Consider the following 17,768-nt stretch of genomic DNA (forward strand, 5'->3'; position numbering starts at 1 on the left):
TGTCACAACAGAAACAACAACAGGACAGTGGATAATGGGACAAATTAAAGATGAGTATGCTGATGTGTTCATTGGCGATGGCTGCCTCGAGGGAAAATACAAAATAGAGGTGGACAGCACAGTGGAACCAGTACAGCTGCCAAAGAGGTGGGTCCCAGTCGCCATGATGAAACCACTGAAGGACGAGCTACAGGACCTACAGCAAAGAGGGATCATAACACCTGTGGAATGCAGTACAGATTGGATCAGTGCAATGGTGGTGGTACAGAAACCAAGTGGGAAACCAAGAGTGTGTATCGATCCCAAGCCTTTGAACAAAGCTCTAAAGCGCAGTCACTTCCCACTGCCAACCATTGAGGACATTTTACCGGACTTGTCAAAAGCAAAAGTGTTCACAGTGTGTGATGTCAAGAGTGGATTCTGGCATGTGCAGCTGGAGGAGGAGTCCAGCTATTTAACAACATTTGCCACTCCATTCGGACGTTACAGGTGGCTGAGGATGCCAATGGGGATAAGTCCGGCCCCAGAAATCATTCAGAGAAAGCTCACACAAGCGCTGGACGGTGTACCGGGCTTGTACATTATAGCTGACGATGTACTGATCACAGGCCAAGGGGAAACACAGGAGGAAGCTGAGCGTGACCATGATGGAAAACTGAGACTGTTTCTTGAAAGATGCAGACAAAAGAACATCAAGTTGAACAAAGACAAATTCAAGCTGAGACAAAAGGAGACCACATACATTGGACACCGCCTGACGGCTGATGGACTCAGGGCGGATCCAGAGAAAGTGCTTGCCGTTGAGAAGATGCCGGCACCGACTGATGTGAAAGGAGTGCAAAGGCTGCTAGGTATGGTAAATTATCTAGCCAAGTTTTGTCCCCACCTCTCAGACCAGTGCATAGTGTTGAGAGATTTGACACACAAAAACAGGGAGTGGAACTGGACAGCACAGCATGAGGAGGCTTTCCTCAAATTGAAAGAGACTATAGCAAAGGTCCCAGTACTGAAATATTACAACCCAGATGAGGAACTCACAGTGCAGTGTGATGCTTCAGACACAGGTTTAGGCGCAGCGCTCATGCAGATGGGTAAGCCAATAGCATTTGCAAGCAGAGCACTCACTCAAACAGAGCGTGGGTATGCACAAATAGAAAAGGAGTTCTTAGCAATGGTTTTTAGCATGGAAAGATTTCACCAGTACACATACGGCCGAAAAGTGACAGTGCAAAGTGATCACAAGCCGTTGGAAACAATAGTGAGAAAACCTCTACTAAGTGCACCCAAAAGGCTGCAGGGAATGATGCTGCGCATACAAAAGTATGATCTAGATGTAGTATATGTGCCAGGTAGAGACATGCTGCTAGCAGACACTCTGAGCAGAGCTTATCTTCCTGAGAGTGCACCGGATGCAGAACTAGAGACTGTCAACATGGCACAACACTTACCCATCGCAGCAGACAGGCTACATGATATACGATCTGCCACAAAAGAGGATGAAACACTGCAGCTTCTCATCAAAATGATGCAGCAAGGATGGCCTGACGATAAGTCAAAAACACCAAGGGAAATCAAGCCCTACTTCTCATTCCAAGAGGAGTTAAGCCACCAAGATGGAATAGTGTTCAGGAGTGAGCGCGCTGTCATCCCTGATGCATTGAGGAAAGACATCACTTGCCGCCTACACGCATCACATCTGGGTGTGGAAGGATGCCTACGGAGGGCTAGGGAGTGTGTCTATTGGCAGGGCATGAACGACCAAATAAAATCATATATAGCAAAGTGTGACATCTGCAGATCAATGGACATTAAACAACAAAAAGAAACACTAATGTCACATGATGTGCCAAGCAGGCCATGGGCAAAGGTGGGCACGGATCTGTTCATGTTTGAAAACAAAGACTACCTCATAATTGTTGATTTTTTCTCAAATTTTTGGGAAATAGATTACCTGGCAGATACCAAGTCAACCACAGTGATACGGAAGCTGAAAGCTCATTTTGCCCGCCAAGGTATCCCAGATATTGTAATCTCGGACAATGGCCCACAGTATTCGTCACAAGAATTCCAGAAGTTCAGTCGACTGTGGGGATTTCAACATAAAACCTCATCACCAGGTTACCCGCAAAGCAACGGCAAAGCTGAGTCAGCTGTTAAGACAGCAAAAAGACTCTTGCTCAAAGCCAAGGCTGCTGGACGGGATCCTTATCTCGCCCTTCTGGACCACCGCAACACACCATCACAGGGTACTGATACCACACCAGCACAGCGGCTGCTCAGTCGCCGTACCAAAACACTACTGCCAACCAAGGCAAGCCTGTTACAGCCGAAAGTTGTGCAGGTGAAACAGGATTTACAAAATAACCAACAACGGCAGAGGGCATACTACGACAGGTCGGCTAAAGACTTGGACACGCTTGCCCCAGGTGAATGTGTGAGAGTTCAGCCTCTCGCACCCCACACTGGCTGGAGAGTGGGCAAGGTGCTGAGGCCGGTCGATAGGAGATCCTATGAGGTCCAGCTGCACACGGGTGGTATCATCAGGAGAAATCGCAGACACCTCAGGCATGCACCAGGGGCAATCTTCACTGACACTATGGACATGGAGATCAGCAGCCCCAGTCAGCCAGAGAGTGTTGAACCCGGACATTCAGAGAGTGTTCCTTCTCGCAGTGTCTTAGCAGGAAACAAAACCAAGGACACTGGTGACATGGCCAACCCTGTTACCACCAGATCAGGCCGCTCTGTTGTGCAGCCGCAGCGATACAAAGACTTTGTGGCCTCACATAGATGAATGGATCTGTAGCACTAATGGACTTTGGGGGGGGCATGAATGAAAAAGAAAAAAAAGTGAATCACAAATGTTGTGCAAATGTATTAAAGGTTCTAAAAAAAAAGAAGAAACTGAAAAGAGAAAGGATGTAACAATAGGAACTATTGTTAGGAACCATTGTTTAGTTCCTTGTTTACACAGGGGTCGTTTAGGTTGTTGCACCTGGAATAACGGACCGAGCATGATGCATAACCTTACGTGCCGAAGTTATTATTAAAGTTTATAGCCCCGTGGGGTTGAAACGAGTTGTAACGTCTCATTAGTAGAAGGTAACAACACACTTTAACAGTAATGGTGGAAGGAATGAATGGTGCACGTTGTGTAGCCGAAAGAGAAAGTTGTCACGACTCCTGCTTGAGCTCTTCTACACTGGTGACCCCGACGTTTGTCTCTTGGTAGTTATCAGAGACAATCTTTCGAACTAACATGGTTGACGAAATCAATGCGGTTTCTCTCAAATTGCCAGAGTTCTGGGAGTCATCGGCAACGACATGGTTCGCCCAGGCGGAAGCGCAGTTTGCTATCCGCAAAATAACGGATGATGCTACTAAATACTAGTACGTGGTATCGGCGCTCGGATGTTCGACTGCAACTAGAGTGGTGAGTCTCCTTACAAATCCTCCGGCGGCAGACAAATACAAGGGGCTCAAAGACCACCTCTTGAAGATTTTTGAACTTTCCGACGCCGAGAGGGCCCACCGTCTCTTTTCTCTGCAAGGCTTGGGTGACAGCAAGCCATCCAAGCTCATGGACAAAATGCTGAATCTGCTGGGACCGGCGCACACACCTGATTTCCTCTTTGTCCAACTGTTTCTGCGACAACTGCCTGCTCAGCATTACTGATTGCCGCAAGCTAGCCGAAGAAGCTGACAAGTTCTTCCTGGACAGCCAACAGCAGCACTGCGCGTCCGCGCTCACCCCTGCCCACCCCCACACGCCACCACCTGGTGACTCCATGGTGGTCGCCGCGGCAACCCCCGGTCGGCGACAGGAGCCCGGCCTGTGCTTTTACCATGCAAAGTTCGGGGCCAAGGCGAAAAAGTGCACCTCCCCGTGCAATTTCAGCTCGTCAGGAAACGCCAAGGCCAGCGCTCACTAGTGGCCATGGGCGTCGGCGTGGAGGACAACAGGCTACTTTTCCTGCAAGACTCCATCTCGGGGCGGCGTTTCCTATGCAACACTGGGGCGCAGAGGAGTGTCATACCTGCATCGAGTGTGGACGCCCTGTCGGGCGCTCACGGCCCTCCCATGGAAGCTGCTAATGGCAGCTCTATCCGTACGTACGGCACGAGGCACATTGACGTGTTTTAACGGACAGCGGTTCAGCTGGGATTTTGTCACCGCCGACGTGGCATTTCCCCTCCTCGGTGCAGATTTTCTTTGTGCTCATGGGCTGCTGGTGGACGTCAGGAATCGACGCCTGATTGACACCGTCACCTTCGCTTCACACACGTGTGCACTTAGCGATACAGGCTCCGTCAGGCTGTCCAGCATGCTCTCCAATGAGGACGTGTTTCTCCATCTTCTCTCCGAGTTCCCTGACCTCACTCAGCCCACATTCTTGTCATCTACGACCAAACATGGGGTTGAGCACCACATCGCCACCACCGGCCCGCCGGTGCACGCCCGAGCTCGGCGCCTCGACCCAACCAAGCTCTCTGTCGCCAAGGCGGAGTTTGAGAACATGGAGCGCCTCGGCATCATCCGTCGCTCAAGCAGCCCGTGGGCTTCACCCCTCCACATAGTGCCTAAACCTGGCGGTGGGTGGCGTCCATGTGGTGACTACCGTCGGCTCAATGACGCAACAACACCGGACCGCTACCCGGTCCCTCACATCCAAGATTTCTCCGCCCACCTGGCTGGGAAAGTGATCTTTTCCAAGATGAACCTCGTCCGTGGATACCACCAGGTGCCCGTCCATCCCGCTGATGTCCCCAAAACGGCTGTGACAACTCCGTTTGGACTGTTCGAGTTCCTGCGCATGCCGTTTGGGCTTAAGAACGCCGCGCAGTCCTTCCAACGCCTCATGGACTCAGTGTTGCGGGATCTGCCTTTCCTCTTTGTGTACCTGGATGACATCCTGGTCGCTAGCACCTCCGTGTCCGAGCACTTGTCCCACCTCAGAGCCCTTTTCGAAAGACTCAGCCTGCACGGGTTGATAGTTAACCCGGCCAAATGCCAGTTTGGTCTGAGCACCATCGACTTCCTGGGCCACTGGGTCACCAAGGATGGGGCGGCCCCCCTTCCATCTAAGGTGGAGGCCGTCACAGACTTTCCACACCCACACACGTCCCAGTCCCTCCGGGAGTTCATTGGCATGGTGTCCTTCTACCACCGGTTTATCCCCCGAGCTGCCGATCTCCTCTGCCCCCTATATGAGGCTCTGAAGGGCACAGCCCCCAAACACGCTGTGGACTGGTCTGCAGAGAGGGACAAGGCTTTTAAGGATGTGAAGGCCGCCCTGGCTGACGCGGCGATGCTGGCACACCCTGTGTCTGGAGCGCCCATTGCCATCACGACGGATGCTTCGGACTACGCTGTCGGCGCGGTTTACGAGCAGTGGGTGAGCGGTGCGTGGCAGCCGCTTGGCTTCTTCAGCCGGCAGTTGAACCTGAGAGAGCACAAATACAGCACCTTTGATCGTGAGCTGCTTGGCCTTTTCCTCACTGTTAGGCACTTTCGTTTCCTACTGGAGGGCCGTCAGTTCACGGCTTTCGTCGATCACAAACCGCTGGTGTTCACGATGGCCAAGGTGGCAGAGCCGTGGTCAGTCCGCCAGCAGCGACAGTTGGCCTACATCTCAGAGTTTACCACCAATGTGAGGCATGTCGCTGGGAAGTCCAACCCGGTCGCTGACCGTCTCTCCTGGGCCATCGCTGGTGCCGCCCATTTGGGACTCGACTACAGCCAGATGGCGGCTGACCAGGCCGCCGAGCCAGGAGTGCAGGCATGCAGGACCGCCGACACAGGGCTGCAGTTGGAGGATGTGGCTTTCGACGACGCCGGCGCCACGCTCCTGTGCGACGTCTCTACGGGTCAGCCCCGACCAGTCGTTCCGACTGCTTGGAGGCGACGGGTCTTCGACGCAGTCCATGGGCTGTCTCACCCTGGCAGAAAGCCTTCACAGAGGTTGGTGGCGGCAAAGTTTGTCTGGCATGGACTCAAAAAGGATGTGAGGGACTGGGCTGACACCTGTGTGGAGTGCCAACGCTCCAAAGTGCTCCGGCACGTCAAAGCGCCCCTGATACCTTTCACGGTACCTGAGAGGAGGTTCGACCACGTGAATGTGGACCTGGTAGGCCCCCTACCCCCCTCCTGTGGTTTCACATACCAGCTCACCATGGTCGACAGGACCACGCGATGGCCAGAGGCCGTCCCGCTTTCATCCACGACAGCGCCTGAGGTTGCCCAAGCGTTCATCGGAACCTGGGTCGCCCGCTTTGGCACCCCATCTGACCTCTCCTCGGACAGAGGGCCGCAATTTACGTCAGCGCTCTGGGAGGAGATCGCCGCGGGTTTAGGGGTGAGGCTCCATCGCACCACAGCATATCACCCTCAGGCGAATGAATTGGTCGAGAGGTTCCATCGCTTGATGAAGGCCACATTGCGGGCTACCCTCAAGGACGACCGCTGGGTTGACAAACTGCCTTGGGTCATGCTTGGGCTCAGGACGGCTCCCAAGGAGGACCTCCAGTCTTCATCCACCGAACTGGTCTACGGACAGCCACTTCGGGTCCCGGGGGATTTCCTTCCCACCGCCACAGCTCCCTGGTCCGCCCGCTGCCAACGGACTGCGCTGCAGGAGGAAGCCAGGGCTTTTGCACCGGTCCCCGCTTCTCGGCATGGCAGCTCTCAGTCCTATGTCCCCACGGAGCGGCGGAGTATGTTTCATCCGTCACGACGCGCACCGCGGTCCCCTGCAGCCACCCTACGACGGCCCATTTCGGGTACGGGACACAGGGGATAAGCACTTTGTGGTGGAGGTTGGCAGCAGGCTGGAGCGGGTTTCTGTGGACCGCCTCAAGCCTGCTCACCTGGACTTAGACCGCCCTGTTGGTCTTGCCCTGCCCCCACGGCGGGGGCGCCCCCCGGCTCTGCCCCCCTCCTCAGGCGAGCCGCCCCCTGCTTCCCCAGCCCCTCCCTTTTCCCGGTCCAGCTGTGAGGACTCTGCTGCTTTGCCTGCGGTTAACCAACCCCCAGCTCCTGTTCAGCGGAGCCGTTGGGGCAGAGAGATCCGCCCCCCTCGCCACACTGACTTTTCGTATTAAGGTGAATTCTGGGGGGACGTGTGTAGTGGTTATGGGGCTACATAATTCCCCTTATTGAGCTAGTAGGAACGTTAGTTTACAGCTGCTGTTTCCTCGGTTCGGGTTTACAGGGACACACTTCCGCTGCGCGGGTGTTTTGTTGTTGTTGTAATGGTGGAAGGAATGAATGGTTCACGTTGTGTAGCCGAAAGAGAAAGTTGTCACGACTCCTGCTTGAACTCCTCTACACTGTCATCATTTGTAGCAGAGCAGTGTCGCATTTTGTCGCGATTTGTGTCTACGTCCGACAGATCGACGCCACCCTAGTAATCCTACATCACGGTAATTACTAAAGTAAACGCAGTAAAAGTGATTTTGGGACGTTTCACGCCTTGGTGGTGTTCACTTAACTTGGGCACTCGCAGATCCCCTGGCCACGTGAAGCGCCGCGTGCCTGCCGGGTCAACGCACGTCGAAACACAAAAAAAAAACAGACGTCCTAATATAGCCTTTATCTGCCGATATCAACGACGTGCCAGTATCACCGTGCATCCCTACAAAACACGCCCGTTTTCCAGAAGGCCAAATACTTGAGGTGATGGCGACGAGGCGACGTTGTTGAAATGTGCCCAGCATTCCAAGTGTCGCGGTTTTTCTATAGCCCGGGTAACTATGGATGGAGGCGGGGACTTTTAGGTGCGACAAACCGGGCTTCACCACCGTTAGCTAGATAGCTGCGCCAATGCTAGGGCTAGCCTGCTAGTTAGCTAGTTAGCCGTGTGCTAATGGGTTAGCAAGCTCACCTTGGGACCAGGGCTGGTGATGGAACAGGGCGGCTGAGCTCTAGGCGGGGCGGGAGATGGATGGCTGCTCTCCGGGGTGCGTGTCTCTCTCTCTCTCTGTACTCTGGCTCCGGTGTGACCGGGTGAATGTCTCTCTCAGTCTCTCTGGGGAAGCTCTCGGGGGTAGTCAGCTAGCTACAGGTACCGAGGCAGTCTGCTGCTAACACTACCACTGCTAGCCACCGTATCTACTGTCTAGCCCAGGATACGCTAGGTTTCCCTGCTCTATCCCACGCTAAGGTGACAGTCTACGATATGGTTACTAAACAGTTCTGGCGCTTTGTCTCTCCCGCGGTGTCTAACATAGTTGCGTCTGTGACAGCGCGAGCTAACCTGTGATTGGTCCTCTAGCTGCACGAGCCCAGTGCAACATTCCAAGTACATCCCCAGGCATTTCCCACTACACAAGGCTATACGAATCAGCAGCCAAGCAGGAACTTTTTCCAAGTGTCTTTTAGAGTGCACAAACTTTGATATTTATCTTAATTCAATTTCATTTCTTTCATTGATGCCGGGGACCCGGTTGAAAAAGACACTTGCCACCGGGCCTAACAACTATTCTGGGGGAACCCCTATTGGATATGCCCTTAATACTGTGACGTGCATGGATAAGTAGACACGCTGGCCGCTGGCTCGCGGGTCTGACCCTTTAGTCGAGCGGTTAGCGATGTCTCTTGCGGTGCGGGCGATACGGGTTCGCGTCCCGGCCGCGGCAGTTCCTGTGGTTGCGTTGTCCCCCGAATTCGCTACATTGGTGTCAGAAGTGGGATGGAGCGACCGTAAGGCCATCGGAAGCGTATGCGCCCTGAAGCGTGAAGGAGCTGATATGCTTAAGCGCGGGGACGCGCTTCCCGAAGGAGGGGGGTAGTGTAAGGTGCATGGATAAGTAGACTCGCGGGTGTGACCCTTTAGCCGAGCGGTTAGCGATGTCTCCTTTGGTGCGGGCAATACGGGTTCGCGTCCCGTCAGCGGCAATTCCTGTGGTTGCGTTGTCCATCGAATTCGCTACAATACATTACTTTATATTGCTGGCATATTTCGGGAAGTAGCTATGAAAGTTTTTCCAGTTGCCCATTTTAGTGTTTACTGTCAGACTGGACTTCCCTGAATAACTCATACGGCTCGTACACATTTTACATTTTAACCACAGCATCCAGATGCAGAAATAAAGTAAGACATTGAGTCTGAAGAGGAAGCGTAGTCATTTGGGCTACTGTATGGCAGACAAGCACATAACAGACTTTTACCAAGCAATGCTACAACATCAATAGCTAAAACTCAGGTCCAACCATGATTTGTTTCTATTTTGGGGGGGGGGGGGTTGACTAAAATACTAATAAAGTTACTCGTCTCAACACGGGCATCAGGAAGTTAAAACCAAAATTATTGTCAGGATTGGAAATTTGAATTTGCGGTTGTTCTCTTTAGCATGATAAGTCCATAGTTTAATGACCTCTATTAACTGCTATCACTGCCCCTCCTCTCCTTTTGTTTTTAACATTCATACGTTCAAATAAAACTACATGGACAAAGAGAGGGCCACTCCGACGCAACAAGGTGGTGACGTTCAGCAGCCCACTGTTTACTGTTAACCTGATGGGGAAAAACGCCACCGCTACCACAATGACTAATAGGACATCCGGTAATCGGTTACAAATGACAAACGCACCGGTCAATCAGATGACCCCTTATCAAGAGACATTAAAGGGCGATGTAATGACGGAAGACCCGCACACTGTTGGGGCGAGCCGGGAAGGGGCTGGTGATCTGAGCCTGGAGGAGGACAGTTCAACCAGTCCTGATGAGACTGATGAAGAAAGTTACACTCCTACTGTCTCAACCTCCAGCAGTAGCCTGCCCTGCCCTGAGACCTTCCGTCGAGAAGAGGATTATGGTATGTGTGTGTGTCTGTTGGTTTGTCAGATACAAGCTGCAGGATAATGAAGTTGTAATGTTATTTAAGTTCTGTTTTCTTGTTTTCGTGTCTTGTCTATTCTTGTCTCGTGTGGGTTCTACACTATACTGACTGTTATTTTTGCAGTCGAGCCAATGATTTTCTCCTTGGAGGAGGAGCTGTCTGACCTCCCGCTCTATGTGAAGAACTCCACCTTGCTGGAACTGAGCCATGCTGAAAACATCTTCATGCAACAGCCACCTAACCTTTCTAGCATTATAGGTAATGACATAGGACAGCCCTGCCAATGGGTTTCCTGTTTTATATTTCAAAGGAATTCAGTTAACATCTATCAAACTAAAGAGAACTCTCCGGTATCCCCCCCGCCCCCTTATCTTTAGGAGTCAAATCAAGTGATGGGTTGCAGAATCTTTTAAACTGATTGAGTATTGAATCAAGCTTGTGGTGGCTGACTCATGAGCACCAAACTGATGTAATCCTTTGGGGAAAATGCACTTGCCCAATAATGTCCACTAAAAAAAGAGCTCTTTTATGGCACTGACGGGCTCAGAATGTTTTGAGAGGAGTCCAAAGAGCTTTAGCCATTATATCAGTCATTGGATGTTTTGGTATAATTTTTTTTTACCTGGAGCAGAAGTCTCGCTCTGTGACCCCGTGAGTTAGTACAGGAAGACAACAGGGGGAAGTATGCGGGAGTTAGATAGAAGTGCAAAAAAATAATGCAAAAAAAAAAGGTCTGACTGACTGCACCGGGGTTGTCTTTACATAACAGAAGGTGTTTATTTCAGAAACTTCTTAAAACATTTGAGTTAGTTTGTGCCAAATAAAGAGCTCTTTTAGTGAACATTATATGACGAGCGTAACTGTCCTGAAGGATTACGTTGCACATTGGTGTCCATCAGCTGGCTGATGTTAGCTTGCACAATACTGAATCAATTAAAAATGTCTGCCGCCCATTGCTCAGTTTGACTGCTAATGATAAGAAGATAGGGCTGAGCTTAGCTCTCCTTTAAAATTGTTGAACCGACAAAGAAAATCTACAGGAAAAAGAACACTCTCTTTCTTCTTATTGAACACTGTCAACACGGTACAGCTAGCAAGCTAATGCATGTCCAGGACATCCAAAACAAGTCACTTATTGATCATTACATATTCAACTAAACTGATCTCAAGCTTAAAAGTTTACAGTCATTTATGTGTTGAGTGAGTTTACAGGCCTCATGCTTTAACAAAAATGTCAAAACTTCCTTTATTAAAGATTCATTCCTCTCCTTGTCCCTCAAAAGCTCAGACTTGCCAAATTATTTGTCAAAAAGCCATTAACAGTGATTTCTTTAGTCACCGTGTGAAGCCAATTGTCACTGTGCACGTGAAACTGTCGTCCTTTCCATAACAATACAAACTCTGTTTGCAGATGCATCCTCAAATCACCCTGAGATTCCAAATGAGGAAAGGTAAGGTTTTGTTTTTTTAAATTCTTGCTGTTAACATTTCATTCCTGTGTTTGCATTACTTAATATGTAGATTTTACAAGGCAATCGCTACCATGTGTAACGCATTCGTATCTGCATGCACTTCAGATTTCTTTATATGTAGTCAATAATGTTAGGATACATACTTGTAAATCCAGGCTCTTTATCTGGAAATACGCGGCACATCTATGTTTAACCACATCTACCTTAACCTGTCAACGCAGCATCTTTATTTGCTATATTTTGATTTTGCAAATTATTCATTAATGAATGAATGAATGAATCTTCTTTGTGATATATTGTCCAAATGTCAAGAATCAGAATCAAAATCACATTTATTGGCCATGTAGGTTTGCGCTACATGAAATTTGACTTGTTTCGTGGCTCTCTGTGTACTTAATAACGAATAACACAACAATCTGCAGATATATATACACAAGGACTGATTTATACAGGTGAAATAAGAGGTGATAAAGTGCAGTGGTGCAGAGAATATGTCAGAGAGGCTGAAATAGATGTTAACAGGTTACTTACACACATGTCTGAGGTAGTTGTACATGACAGAGCGTACCAGTATATGTACAATATACAGTACAGTATATACAAAATAGTTGGATTTATTTGACAGCGTTAAGCGTTCATTTGAATGACAGCCCACGGAGAGAAACCGTTTTTACATCTGGTTGTTTTGGGGTACAGTGCTCTGTAGCGCCTGCCAGAGGGGAGGAGTTGGAACAGGTTGTGACCAGGGTGTGATGGGTCTGCAGTGATGTTGCCTGCCCATTTCCGAACTCTGGAGGTGTGCGAGTCCTGAATGGAGGGCAGGTTGGCACCAATGATTTTCTCTGCAAACCTAACTGTCCGTTGTAGTCTGTCCCTGTCCTGTTTGGTGGGGTTGAACCAAACCAGACAGTGATGGATGTGGAGAGGACAGACTGGATTATTGCAGTGTAGAACTGAATCAGTAGTTCCTGAGGCAGGTTGAATTTTTTTGAGCTGTCGGAGAAAGTACATCCTCTGTTGGGCCTTTTTTGATGATTGTGTCTATTTTGGATGTCCACCTTAGGTCCTGGGAGATTGTGGAACCCAGGAATCTGTAGGTTTTCACCACAGACACCGTGCTGTTGAGTATGGTGATGGGGGGGGGGGCAGTGTTGGGGGGCTCCTCCTGAAGTCTAATGTCGTCTCCACTGTTTTGAGCATAAAGTTACTTATTTTCAGCACTGTTTATTTGTCTTCATGTGTTTTTGCCATATTGGCAATTTTTCTACTTCATCTACATGGTAAATTTCAAATTTGATTTATTCAATCATAACAGTGTCTCTCTCTGTGTAGCCACCCCAGAGGAGCTGAAAGGAAGACTACACTATGCAAACTCAGCATGATAAAATCAGGTAACCAGTATCTAATATAACATATATACTCATATCTAGTAAAACATAGGAATCATGAAATAGGTGTATCCAGCACACAAAAAAACAAAAACAAAACTAGGTTACATACTGACACATTGGTTCAGGTCTAACTGATGACATTTTGACCAACGTTTGTGGTTGTAGCTTGTAAGTATTGCAAATAGTACGGAGAATCAACTAAAACTCAAGTTCGACATATTTGTTTGTCTTTTATGTACCCCAACCTGCAGACAGAGTCCCTAATAGAACAGCAAAGGTAAGAAAATGCTCTGGTTATCTAATACCACACCTGAAAAATGATACTCATCTTTTTTATAACAACTGTTAAACTTATGTTTATACTTCACACTTTATGGGCTGGCTTCCCGGACACAGATTAAGCCTAGTTCTGGACTAGACTGATGTTTGTGTGGGGAAATTTAGTTTAATTTGGGGGTGTCCGGGTGGCATGGCGGTCTATTCCATTGCCTACCAACAAGGGGTTTGAATCCCCGTGTTACCTCCGGCTTGGTCAGGCGTCCCTACAGTAACAATTGGCTGTGTCTGCGGGTGGGAAGCTGGATGTGGGTATGTGTCCTGGTCGCTGCACTAGCGCCTCCTCTGGTCGGTCAGGGCACCTGTTGGGGGGGGGGGTAGCGTGATCCTCCCATGCGCTATGTCTCCCTGGTGAAACTCCTCACTGTCAGGTGAAAAGAAGTGGCTGGCGACTCCACATGTATTGGAGGAAGTATGTGGTAGTCTGCAGCCCCCCCCGAATCGGCAGAGGGGGTGGAGCAGAGATCAGGACTGCTTGGAAAAGTGGGGTAATTGGCCAGATACCATTGGGGAGAAAAAGGGGGAAAAATAATAATAATCCAAAACTAGTAATCTGTGTCTGGGAAGCCGGACCTGGAAATTTAAATGAAAATATTCCAGATTTACATGCAAAGAAATGTCCTTTTTGATTAATTTTATTTCTAGCACATATAACTAGGCTAGTTTATGTCTTGAATGTAGATATGACAGAAGAACCGTGTAGAGGTTAACCAAGGTCGTCCATTTTTTTTTTGTTGGAGAAGTTGTCTCAACAGCAGTTGTAGTGTTTCATTTTGAATGAACTTTTGGGAGTTTGATTGCCCAGACTAGATTGGAATGACCACATATTACCATAGATGTCAGTAAATTACACAAATGATGAATTTCAGGTTTATCGCTGGGTGATTTTTATTGTTGGCATGGTGGCGCAGTGGTTAGCGTGGTTGTCTCACAGCAAGAAAGTCCTGGGTTCGAACCCCGGGGCAGTCCAACCTTGCTGGGTCATCCCGGGTCGTCCTCTGTGTGGAGTTTGCATGTTTTCCCCGTGCCAGTGTGGGTTTCCTCCGGAGGCTCAGGTTTCCTCCCACAGTCCAAAGACATGTAAGTCAGGTGAATCGGCCATACTAAATTGTCCATAGGTATGAATGAATGTGTGTGTGTGTGTGTGTGTGGGCCCTGTGATGGCCTGGCGGCCTGTCCAGGGTGTCTCCCCACCTGCCACCCAGTGACTGCTGGAATAGGCACCAGCATCCCCACGACCCTGAGAGCAGGATAAGCGGTTAAGATAATGGATGGGTGGATTTTTATTGTGTTGTTTAAGTATGTGTTAATTTCCAATAATTATCCTGGTAACAAACCCTAATTTTTGAAGCTCTTCAGAAGAAGCCCTGTTAAGTGCAAGAAGAGGATTCACTTTGAAATCCCTGTCCCTGAGCGTCCAAACAAGACAAATGTGCCAGCGACCCCAGTGATGAACCAGGATGCTGGTTGCAGAGTCCAGACATCTAAGCCAGCCTGTCAACAATCAGCTAAGGAAGGGACATTCAAACGGGGTGAGAGGAACGCCAGCCTGAAGGGATGCACTTTTTTTAAGTTCGCCACTGAGGCAGCCAAGGAAGCCTACTTTGAGAGATTAAGAGATATAAATGCCAGAAAAAGTATGCTCTCATTTCATCTCGGCACTGCCTATTCCCATAGGAGCCAAAGTCATGCTTCAAATAATCTTAAACTTTTAAGATGAATATATTTGAAGACTTTATTTAATCTTACATACTTAGTCTCACTGAATGTTTGCTAATGTTAGATAATTCTTACAAGAGAAGAGTGTGACTCCAAAAGCTGGAAAGGCATTTAAAAGTAAAAAAAAAAACAACAAAAAAAACAACAGAAAAGCAAAAAAAACCTAATTTTGGTTGAGATTGGGGAGATGTTTGCTGCTGGACACAACATTTAAAGGGAACCTGGCAGTTTTTGTACTCTGGGAGATGGGTGTGGACGTTTATGCTGTTCAATTCTGCCATTTCCTTTCGTGCCTTCTCAAATATGCCCCTTACGTTCTTATACCATTTAACTCGACACGTTATCCAGATATGCTGTGACAGCAGGCGACTTGAGTCTAACGGTGATTCATAGAGGAGGCCATGAACACACCTGTACAATCTTCAGTGTCGCTTGTTCTAATAATTTCACATACTATTGGCTGCTTTGAAAAAAAAGCCAAGTCTGCTTTCTGGTTTTTGTTTTTTTGAACAAATGAGCTAAATAAGAAATATGTCATGTGCAAAATTACCACTAGATGTCACGCTTGTGATTTCCCAAGTAAGTTGTCCCTCGTGCTTTCAGACTTCTCTTCCTGTTTTATTTGAAAAAAATGCTTTTTTTTGTTTTGTTTTGTTTTGTTTGTCTTGTTATTCTGTCCTTTTGGGTCAACCAACTCCACCAAAACATATCTGTCTGTCTGAAAATGTGTCTATTACAACATTTGAATTAATTTTGTTCATTAAAATAAATGTAACTTTTAATGAGACCTTCTTGTTTGTCTGACTGATTTCACAATTTAACTTCTTTGACAAGGGCACAATACAGTGTGTCATGTTTGCAAAGAAAATATATCCATGTGAGACAAACTGTGAGCTAAATATGGAACTGCTTTATTAACTTCGCTGCTGTGCCGGAACAAAACTAACCAGGGGTGGGCAATCTTATCCAGAAAAGGCCGTTGTGGGTGCAGGTTTTTGTTCCAATCAAGCAGTTACACAACTGATCCCACGAATCAACCAGTAGAGTCTTTGCTGAGGAACTTGATTAGGAGACACAGGTGTGTAACTGCTTGGTTGGAACAAAGATCTGCACCCACACCGGCCCTTTCTGGATAAGATTGTCCACCCCTTCCGCCCCAGCCTCATTCCTATTGGTCAAATACAATAATACCACATCTCTCCTTTTTAGAGAACAAAGGGTAGATTACCTTTGACATAACATAACACGGGACTTTTTCCCCCCACATGTTCTTATTTCAGTTCTCAGGTTCTCTTTTTTTCCAGTTCACAGGTTAAGCCTACTAGGCTTAACTATGGCTCTCCCAGACCTGATTCTGAGTGTGGGAGTCTCTGCAGGTGAGTCTTTGGGTACCACAGCAGGTGACGTAGGAGCCTGCTCAGAAGTTGGCTCTGGTGTTTGTTGCTGTGATGGAGAACCTCTGACTTGTGCAGGTGTGTGTAGAGGTATCAGGTGCTGGCAGTTGCATCTCATCACCCCTTGAGGTAGATCCACCAAGTAACAAGTAAGACCTTGTAGTGGAATGATTCTGGAGGACAGTTCCAGACACCTTGGAGCAGGTTACCCATTCCTGTTCACCTGGTGACAAGTCACTTAGAGCTTCAGCAAGGTGACGCCTGTTATAGCTGTCAGCATCTGACATCCCCTTCTCCTTTTCCTTCCGGATGAACGCGATGCTGTCAGGCAGTGCAGGGTCCAGCTGAGAGGGGAGAGTTGGAACCATGGTGTGAAGACCTTGGCCTATGAGATACTGAGCTGGGCAGTAACCACTCTGGAGAGGTGTGGCTCTATAGGCAAGTACAGCCAGGTAGGGGTCGCCTGCCTTTTTCAGATGGTTTTTCATGGTCTGGACTGCCCATTCTGTTCCACTGTTACTCTGCGGAAACCTCAGGCTGCTGGTGACATGTCTGAGCTCATATGAAACCGCAAAGGAAGTGAAGGCTTGTCCAGAAAACTGTAGCCCATTATCCCACATCAGGACCTCTGGGATACCATGGTGGGCGAACATCAACATCAAATTAACAATGACGTCGGTGGACCTGGTGTGAGATAATTGTGCAATCTCAACATACATGGAGAAGTAATCAATGACAAGCAGATTTTTCAGGGCGTTCTGATGACATGCACATCTGGCTTGGCTTGAGGGTCTCTATGTCTGTGATGTTGATACGGCTGAGTAAGCCAAGTGCTACAATGGCTGGCAACCTGAGCAGGGGTGTGCGCAGGTTTTTGACCACATACGCCTTCTCCGTAGCCGTGCTTGGCTCCTCTCCACAGCTGCAGTCTGGCGAACCCCGACACATCCAGTGCAATGCATCCTGGACCAAGCAAAGGTTTCTCTGCTTTCTGGAGAACAGGCTGCTGTGCATTAGGAAATGCTGTTAAAAACAAGACTGTGACACAGCAGTGACATCTGCTCCACTGTCAAGTTTGAAAGTTGTGTTTTTTGTCCATTATGCCTATTTCAACAGTCCATACATCGTCATCAAATGTCACAGAGCTGAGAAAGAAGCTTTCTTCCTCTTCCTCAATACCATACACAGCTTTGGCTGCACAGCACACGCGCTGGTAGTGACCTCCCCCCACCCCACAGGAAGGGCACTTGGCATCATTAGCAAGGCACTCAAGCCTAGGATGAGGTATGCCACCGCATTTGATGTACTGGGAGCTTTTTGGGATTTTTGCTCTGACTGCTGTGTGGCTTTGGTCCATTGTTTTTGGATTTGTTTAATTTAGGCTTTTCCTTTTGCTGTCTGCCTTTAAACGCTGTCCACGGAGCTAAGATCCATCTGCTTTATACCACTGGCTTCACTCCTCAAGAGTGTTTTGCCTTTTGATCTACTCTGATTGTCTTGTCATGTTAATGGCTTTTTCCAGGTCTAAGTCTTTCTCCATTTGCATGGGTTCAGAGAGCCGTGCGTCCGCCAGTCCTAGCACTATCCTGTCCCCCATTAATTTGTCATTGCAGTGC

Source organism: Lampris incognitus, chromosome 8 (genome assembly GCF_029633865.1).
Source record: "Lampris incognitus isolate fLamInc1 chromosome 8, fLamInc1.hap2, whole genome shotgun sequence".
Classification (NCBI taxonomy): domain Eukaryota; kingdom Metazoa; phylum Chordata; class Actinopteri; order Lampriformes; family Lampridae; genus Lampris; species Lampris incognitus.